Source organism: Sinocyclocheilus anshuiensis, unplaced genomic scaffold (genome assembly GCF_001515605.1).
Source record: "Sinocyclocheilus anshuiensis isolate Anshui unplaced genomic scaffold, SAMN03320099.WGS_v1.1 scaffold623, whole genome shotgun sequence".
NCBI lineage: Eukaryota > Metazoa > Chordata > Actinopteri > Cypriniformes > Cyprinidae > Sinocyclocheilus > Sinocyclocheilus anshuiensis.
In genome coordinates this window covers 569,810-578,931 of record NW_015548226.1, presented here as the reverse complement: position 1 = coordinate 578,931, position 9,122 = coordinate 569,810, and the positions used below count along the sequence as shown (strand labels likewise).

The following is a 9,122-nucleotide window of genomic DNA, read 5'->3' as shown; positions in this document are numbered from 1 at the left end:
ACACATTTCATTACACCAAATACACAAAATAATGTTCTTTTTAGCAGCATCATATGACCCCTTTAAGAAAAATGTTATGTTTATATATTTAATATATTTATATACAATATAAATTATATGATTATAAATATATACATGTACATATTTTTAAAATATATACTGTATGTGTGTGTCTTTATATATACGTAATAAATATACACAGTACACACATACTGTATATTACATAAACAAAACTTTTATTTTGGATGCGATTAATCGCGATTAATCACTGCCCAGCACTATTTGAGGTGTTTTTTTTTTTACTGTTTTATTAGAGTTTCAGAGTCACGTCGTCATAGAAATTGTGAAAACCAATAACACAATGAATTCCCCATTTATGTAAAGTAAGCCAATCAGTCTGCCAGATTGAGATGCTATTATGATAATATTTACAATTAAGTATGTTATTTTTGTTTACTAAACCACACCTGATCTCCGTGGCCTCCATGTGACCCCATCCTCTTAACATCTCAGTCTGTCTATTCTCCTAACTGCATCCTCGACTTCAGCGCTCCGAGCTTTGTTTTTCTTCCTGACCTGCTGTCTAGTCTTTGATCATAGCTCTGCCCTAAAGGCAGCCTGCCAACGCTAAACTTATCCAAACCACTTTCTCTCACCTCCAAACACACCGTAAGAACCGTCCCGAATCTCAACCAGGGTTTATTCTCCTCCGTCCATCACGACCTGCCACTCATCATCACTCAAACAGACTCCAAAAGTTGTGCACCAAAGATGAAAGGAGAGTCTGCAGAGGGGACACATCAACCTCAGCAAACGAGAGAAAATTTGAGGCGCGTCTTCCTTCATCCGTAATTTCCACGTCCTCAAATGGAGATTGACTTCAGCTGCCCTCCAAACAGAGAGAGACGGGCTGCACGGGTCACCAAGGGTCTGGTCTGACTCGCTCTAAGAGGGCGTCCCACTGAGATAATCACTGTTTCTATCGCAGCCTTGGCTGGCTGTGGCCAACCCAGACCTCCTTCAGACCAGAGGATGGATTGTTGAACGGCACTCTGATTATGCATTGAATAAAGGAAAGAGAAATGGAGAGGAGCGCAGGGAGGGTGAATTTTCAGGGAGCCAGAACAGTAATTATATGACAAAAGGGGATGAAATGCATAAGAGGAGAATGGAGAAAAGTGTTGTTTGCTACACAAAAGCACTAAACCATCATCTAAACCAAATCACTTTATCACGTGGTCTTGATTGCCTTGCTGCTTTTGTAAAAGGGCCGAAAGGTCTTAGAGCAGTGTTACTTTGGTATTAGTTATATACTGTATGTTATTCATATTTTGAATTAGCTTTTACTTTATATTTTCAGCTTTCATTTTGTGCTGTATTTTAATATTTCTAAACACTGTATTTTCTGTTTTTATTTTAGTTTTGTTCATTTTTTTAAAAAACATTATAGTTTTAATAATATTGTGAATTTGCCATTTGTATTAGTTTTTTATATATATATACAAAGAGCATTTATTTTATTTCAGTTTTAGTTTTATTCAGGTAAACGTTTTGTAATTTTTCTTTTAATTTATTAATTTAATGTAATGTAATTTAATTCTAGTTTAATTACCAAAAAGTGACTGCTTTAAAAAAAAAAAAAAAAAAAATGATAATAACGATAAATGATAATCTCAATATTTCACAATTTGTAATCAAGTAATAGCATTTATTTATTACCTAATATTCGCTTAATATCCAGTGGCAACTTTGTATATTAGACCAATATTCAGAGGAATGGCCTTAAGCCTGAAACACACTGCACGATTTTCGGCTGTCCCAGACGAAAGATTGGCATCGTGAAACAATCGTGCAGATTTTAGTGATCGTGGCTCCTAATCGGTGGTCCTGTGTCGTACAGTGAGAGAGGTTCAAAGATGGCCGTTGTCACGGTCTCGTGACCAAAGATAGCCTACGATACAGCATGATCATCACACAGTGTGTTTGCTGGTACGATCCACGTTTACTGACCAACCAATAAAAGTGCGACATTAACATGACATGGCGCTAAAATATAAAACTGCTTACCTCAAGCTCTTATCCCTTCCTCTTTCGCCACTTCCACTGTTTTTCAGCACACATAAAACAACAACTGCTAAAGTGCGATTTATCATACTCTTTGTTGCTTACGAGGCAATAGGTGTCATCACTGCTCCGGGTGTGTGTTCACGGTGTGTGTGTGTGTGTGTTCACTGCTGTGTATGGGTCACCATACTTGGCCACATGTCACGTCACTATATCAAATGCAGGTAAAATTCTAAAATAACAATTGGACTATTGAACAATACTGTTTGACATATGTCTATTGTGTCTATTGTAAATTAATGTAATAATAGTGTAATAAACTCTGCACTGAAATTGCTGTTGCTGGCATTTGATAAAATAACTAAAATAACTTAAATGTTAATAACTTAAATCAACAGCTCTAAACATAGTTCATCTAGATTTTAAAGGCAGCTTTATAAGTCTGCCTATGTGAGTGTATGTTTCAGAGTGTTTTGTGTGTAGGTGTACCTGGTATTTACTACGTTATTGGGACCAAATGTCCCCACAAGGATAGTGATTTTTAAGGTCCCCATGAGGAAACATGCTTATAAATCATACAGAATTATTATTATTATTTTTTTTTAATCTACAGATGCAGAAAGTTTCCTGTGAGGGATAGGTTTAGGTGTAGGGTTGGTGTAGGCCAATAGAAAATACAATTTGTACAGTATAAAAACCATTACGCCTATGGAATATCCCCATAAATATAGCCTTTGTATGTGTGTGTGTGTGTGTGTGTGTGTGTGTGTGTGTATGTGTGTGTGTGTGTGTGTGTGTGCATCATTGTGTTGAAGAAAGCTCTTGCATAGAAACACAAGCAGAGAGTCCTGACCCTCACTCCATTAGAGGCGGCTCTGCACTTTGTTAATGGAAGAATTAATGTTTGGACGATTAAACTTTATTGGCCACTTCAGATGTTACAGTGACAGAACTGTGTTAGTTGCTACAAGGTGGGAAAGGTCAGCAATTTTCTGAAGCAGTCAACCCACACTAATCTGTTTTGAGAAGTCAATTCCAGGGACACGAGCTTCACTGCGCATAAGGAATATTATAAACATTAATGAATATCTTCGAGTCAGTCACCTTAATTTCAGAGGTTAGACTGTTTTTGCACGCCATAATCTATATGCCAAAACAGTCTAACTAGACTGTTTTCGTTCTCTTCCAAACCTTTTAAAAGGCCATATTGCACTGTACATCTTTGAACTGTGTGTTATTTTCTGAAGTGTATTTTAAATATTAGACAGGTTACTTGCACGATGACCATTTTTACACTTTGCCTTAACTTTAGGTCATTTTAAGGTTTTTAAATTATTTTCATTACATAATACATTAAAATAAAATTATATGCATGTAAAATATATCAAATAAGATTGAATTCAGCTAAAGTACATTCAAAAATTCAAATGTTCTAGAACTTGTACATATCTAACAAGCAAATATTGTATTCCTCTTGTAAGAACAACCTAACATGTCTTAAAGACAGAGAAAGAGCTGTGCCATTCTTCTCTTAGTTTTGTAAAAAAAAAAAAAAACAACATTCCGTTCGCTTCTCAGATATCAAGTAGAGACCTTGAACCAACTCTGCTAACTGTTAAAGACTGTCAGTCTGCTTCGCCCTTCTACATACAATAGAGATTTTCATATGGCTTTTCACTTCAAACACTTGACCTCCGACTCGGACTCAAACCAAGCAGGGAGCTTGAGCTTCTTTTATTATGACATTGAGAGAACTACACAGCAAAAAACCTCTAGAGTCCAAACCATTAGCATGGCTTTGAAAATATGTTTTTATGAGCATGTTCTTTTATCGACCAACACCTGGGAAAAGCCATTTGTTGAATGCAAAGCTCTGTGACCACTATTTAAACTTAATTTCATTTATTTAAATTAATTTCTAAAGAGTTGAGTATGTGATTGAAAATATACATATGCAAGCTTGAACTTAGCTTGCATATATAGCTTTGTGACTAATTTATTCAGCATATATATATATATTTAATAGTGATGCGCGGACGGCGGTTATATCCGCGGGCGCTGCGGATAATCCACAGGTCGGGTGGGTTGGATAATAAAAAAATGCATTCTGATTATTTGCGGGTGGGTCGCGGGTGGATAAGATAAATCATTAATGATGCAAATATTAACTACATTTTGTAAAATATGAACGTGTTTTAAATAGGCTACAGAAATTGAATAAACTGTAAATTAACATATTAAAGTTATTCAACAAAACATTATTTAGTCAAGAGCAGTGAGGGATTGTCTCTGTCTTTTGTTGTTTGATTAACATTAATGACAGACGGCACAGCTTTATAAAGGTCGTTTCACACTGAGCGCGATGCGAAAAAGCGAGGCGAATCGCCGACGAACGTTGCTTTCACACCGAGTGCGAAACGATTGATCGCCTTCTGCTAATTCACGCCTGCACGCTAGGTGGCGCTGACCAGCAATGCATTTTTACTCAGATATGTATCTCATATATGGATTTATACGCACATGGAAGAAAACGGACACTCCAGATCACATAATTCAATGGAGAATTTAGAAATTAAATTAAGAACATGTGAGAATAAATCTGTTCTCAGATACCAAAGATAACAGGAACTCGGCATCCACTCTCTTCTCTCTACTGGGATACTCTTCTTCGGTGTTTGTTTACACTGGTCGAAACAGCGCCACCACTCTCACCCTTTTGTGCAACAGCAGCTGCTCTGGGCATGTGATCTAAGCTCAAATCTGATTGGATGGCCCGTTTCATCATGGAGCGACGGGGAAAAAATCGACACAGGACGAAAAAAATATCCTCTTTTTTTTCACCGCGAATGATCGCGCCTGGCTGCTGTCACAAGACCTATTTCACGGATCCAATGCTGATACTCATGCGTTTTATTTCGCAGCTGTTTACATTAAATTAAGACAAAACCAACAAGGCAAAAAGTGCTTATGAGGATACTCGCGAGGACGACAATTTTGACGTCATTTTGTGTGTATTTGACCACTTAAGCGGAACAAGCTTTAAGCACTTAAGCTCAATAAACTCAATTTGACCGCAGCGCGCATTTTGGATGTGACTGTGAGCGCACAGAAAAGCGCCTCTGGAGCACGCGAGTACCGAATGGCTTAAAAAGACGTGAAAATAATACATTTTTGTGACGATGCAACAATGACCAATTAGGCAAGTGACAATTCTGTCAACTGTACCGAAACACGAGCTAAAGTCTTGTATCGCAGTGTGCAGCAGCTCTAGATGCGCCGATGTGAAGAGAAGGTCAAACAGAGGACGCGGTACAGCTGAATCACTCACGCTGTTTTCAAATGACTGATTTGATCTGATGGTTTGAGTGGATTTATTTACTCCTCTAACACTATATTGAATAAATGTTTTGCAGCAATTTCCCTCATTTTAAAATCGAAAGCTGTGGGAATGAGTAATGCAATATATGCGCAATCCCACACCGAAATTCAAGACCTGATTAAACATTAATACAGATAATTGTGAAATAGATTTCCATGACTTTTCCAAAACTTTCTGGGTTTATTTATTTTTCAAAAAATTCCATGACTGTTCCTGGTTTTTCATGACCGTACGAACCCTGAATGTGACGATCGGGTGCAGGTCGGGTGTGGTTATCTAAATCAGACAAAAATATAGGTGCGGGCAGGTGGCGGGTGCATAATTTATTTGAAGCTGCGGATTCAGGTGATGTTTTAGCTCATCCGTGCATCACTAGAATGCACAATATTAAAATGCTACCCAATACAGATTATTATTGTTTACGTAAATTATAGCCGCTAACTAATACATTGCTGATATTAAATTTCAATACAATTTTGTCTAAATAATATGTGCAATCCTGCATCCAAATTCAGGACCTGATTAAACATAATTCTATTATACAGAGAATTGTGAAATTGATTTCCATTACTTTTCCAAAACGTTCTGGTTTTATTTATTTTCCCAAAACTTTTCCAGGCCTGGAAATTGCTGTTTTAAAATTCCATGACTTTTTTTTTTTACGGTTTTTCATGACCGTACGAACCCTGAATGTGACAATCGGGTGTGGGTCGGGTGCGGTTATCTAAATCAGAGAAAAATATAGGTGCGGGCGGTTGGCACAACTTGGCAGGTGGATAATTTAATTGAAGCTGCTGATTCGGGTGACGTTTTAGCTCATCCGCGCATCACTAATATATATGTATATATACAGAGTTCTGGCATGAAACTCTAGATGGCGCATGTCACAGCAGCATGTTGTGGATGTATTGGCAGTAGCAAGTCTCGGTACTTGCTCTGCCGCAGCAGCAGCAGCGTAGCAGATCTATTCCACCAACTGTTTTCTGGTCAGTTTTTGCAATACATACCTGTGAATGTACTTTTATCTGCTTCTTAGGTGTTAGGTGTTTTATATTGTTAATAAGTGGTTAATCCCATCAAGTTCAGTCAGAAAAATTGGGTTAATCTTTGATAATTAGCTGACTTTAAAAGACCATATTGCTAGGACACAGTACAATCATGCAGATTTGCATTGCACAATATCAGGAAGATGGAAGAAGGCTCTTGTCATTTCTAGACTGGACTATTGCAATGCTCTTCTGGCTGGACTTCCAATATGTATGTCCATACCTCTACAATTGATTCAGAACGCAGCAGCAGAACTAGTCTTCAATGAGCGCAAGAGTGCCCATGTCACTCCTCTGTTTATCTCTCTGTACTGGCTACTGGCTGCGACTCACATCAAGTTCAAGACATTGATGCTTGCATACAGAACAGCCACGGGCTCAACAGCCCCCTATACCACCACTTGATGCCTCTAAGTATCATCACAGAAAGGGACAAAAACACTTTCCAAAACATTCTCATTCACTGTTCCTTACTGGTGGAATGATCATCCCCACCTTATCCAGAACACCAAATCCCTGACAATTTTTCAGTATTCAATATATACCAGAAAACTCATCTCTTCTGTCAGCACTTCCTGCAACCTGCTGGGGAAAAAAAAAAAAACTTCCTATTTGCTTTCACTATTCCTTTTCTCTCACTGCTGAGAGTTTAAGAATGTTTACTTTGGGTAAAACACAGTGCTCACTACTGTCACTTTTTATTCAGCCATCCAATCACAGTGGAAGAGGGGCGGGACAAATACCTCACGACCAACCGCCACATCCTATTTGTACTACGACCGAACAACAACACAGGAGAAGTTAACTTTGCTCATTTCCGAGTATTCATGTCTGTACAAGTTGGAATTCCCAGACTACCATGAATATTGATATTAAAAATAATGCTTGCAACATTATATCTGTGATGCATCTACCACATGACTTCCACAGATATTCCATATCATAACAAAACGTCTCAACTGAAAAAAAATAATGGAAAAAAAAAACGGCTGTATTTATTAGACTTCTATTGTACTATTGAATGTCAACAGCTATTCACTCCCATTAAAAAGCTTAGAAGAGCCAGGACTTTTTTTTTTAATATAACTCTGATTGTATTCATCTGAAAGAAGAATGTCATGTACACCTAGAATGGCTTGAGGGTGAGTAAATAATAGGGTAATTTTTGGGTAAACTATCCCTGTAATGCCTTCCTGTTCTAGCTGTAATGTTCTAAAAAATGTCTGAAACTTTGTATTACTCACAATATTACTGTTATCTCTTTAAGATTGATTGATTGTATTCCATATTTGTAAATCACTTTGTAAGCCAATTTGTAAGTCTGCTAAATGGATAAATGTTAGGATTACGGTGGGGGTGAGGTTAGGCTAGGTTAAGTTTACAAATGCATGCAAATAATTTAACAGAATTTCAACTCCAGTCAGTGTTTGCATTTCTGACTTGAATGTGGCATTAGATTGTGTATTATTCAATTATGAGTTCTAGGCTTGTACACTCATCGCCACTGACTGTCGATTTGTGGCCAGCAGGTGTTTCGAGTATCTGAAAGCAGTTTTATTTTGAGGAGTGAGTGAGTGTATTATCTGTGGTTAGGATGCATAACGACAATTAGAAAACAATAAGAGACAAGATAAGGGAATCTAAAGTAGGATGTAGCTTTTCTAACAAATACTAATCAACTTTAAGTCATCTTTGGAGTCTGTTTAAGGATCTGTAAACGGAGGCAACTCGCAATAAAAGGACAATTATGAGACAAAATGAACACACGCACTTGTTAATTTGCCATATTCATATCCATAAATAAATGTGACCCATTCGTGAAATCATTTTAGAGAGGGCGACGCTTCAGTTTTGATTACCTTATTCATAATGTCCTGCTTGAATGATCTCAGTCTTCATTAGGCAGGGAGACAGCAGCTTACTTAACGATAATGACGGCGCACAAAAGCGCAGCTCAATCAGGAGTTTGCTCCTGTCAGAGGAGGCGGCGTCGTAACTTCCACAGCTGAAGGGGTTTAACCAGCTGCCTCAGGTGTAACAGCAATGGGATCTTCAACTCCTGCCCTCCCAGCGGAATACATCAACTCTGGGAGACAATCAGCCGTTCATACAGCCGCCTCTCATTACATAGCCCAGTGCGTACGGTTAAAACGAGGCACGTGTCAAATGCAAATGGACCGAATTTGAGTGCCAGGAAGTTTGCATGATCTTGGGACAGCTGGTTTATGGATACGGGATTATGGCATCTTGTGGTCCTCTAGAAATTGGGAGAACAAAAAAAAAAAACAATAACACAGCTGTATGATGCCAAAAGGGTGGAAACAGTTATTATAGATTACAGACTGTCAGAGAGAGAGAGAGAGGCTTAATTATAATCCAGATTATAAATAATATTGGTAAAAATTATGTTGTGGTTGTTGCTGCTGTTGTAATAGCATGAAATAAGCACCATATATTGATAGCATTTTAATAAAACTGTTAACGTTACGGCAGTGGGGAATATGAACATGCATGAGTTATTTAATTTAATCTGTGTTATTTTAATGTTTAGTTTTTTTTTACCGAAAACATAGAGACACTGATGTTGATGTGTCTGCATTCAAGCATTTCAGTGGGCTTAAATAGATCACCCT

At 37.7% G+C, this 9,122-nt stretch overlaps 1 long non-coding RNA gene across 1 annotated transcript in view; it reads right to left on the bottom strand.

Annotated features, from left to right (window-relative positions):
• Window positions 1-8,567, bottom strand: part of LOC107654363 (uncharacterized) — a 12,901-nt gene extending 4,334 nt beyond the window's left edge. Inside the window, exon 1 of the long non-coding RNA XR_001630325.1 lies at window positions 8,349-8,567. This is a non-coding gene — a long non-coding RNA (uncharacterized LOC107654363). The remainder of the gene's footprint in view (window positions 1-8,348) is intronic.
• Between the last annotated feature and the right edge of the window lie 555 nt (window positions 8,568-9,122).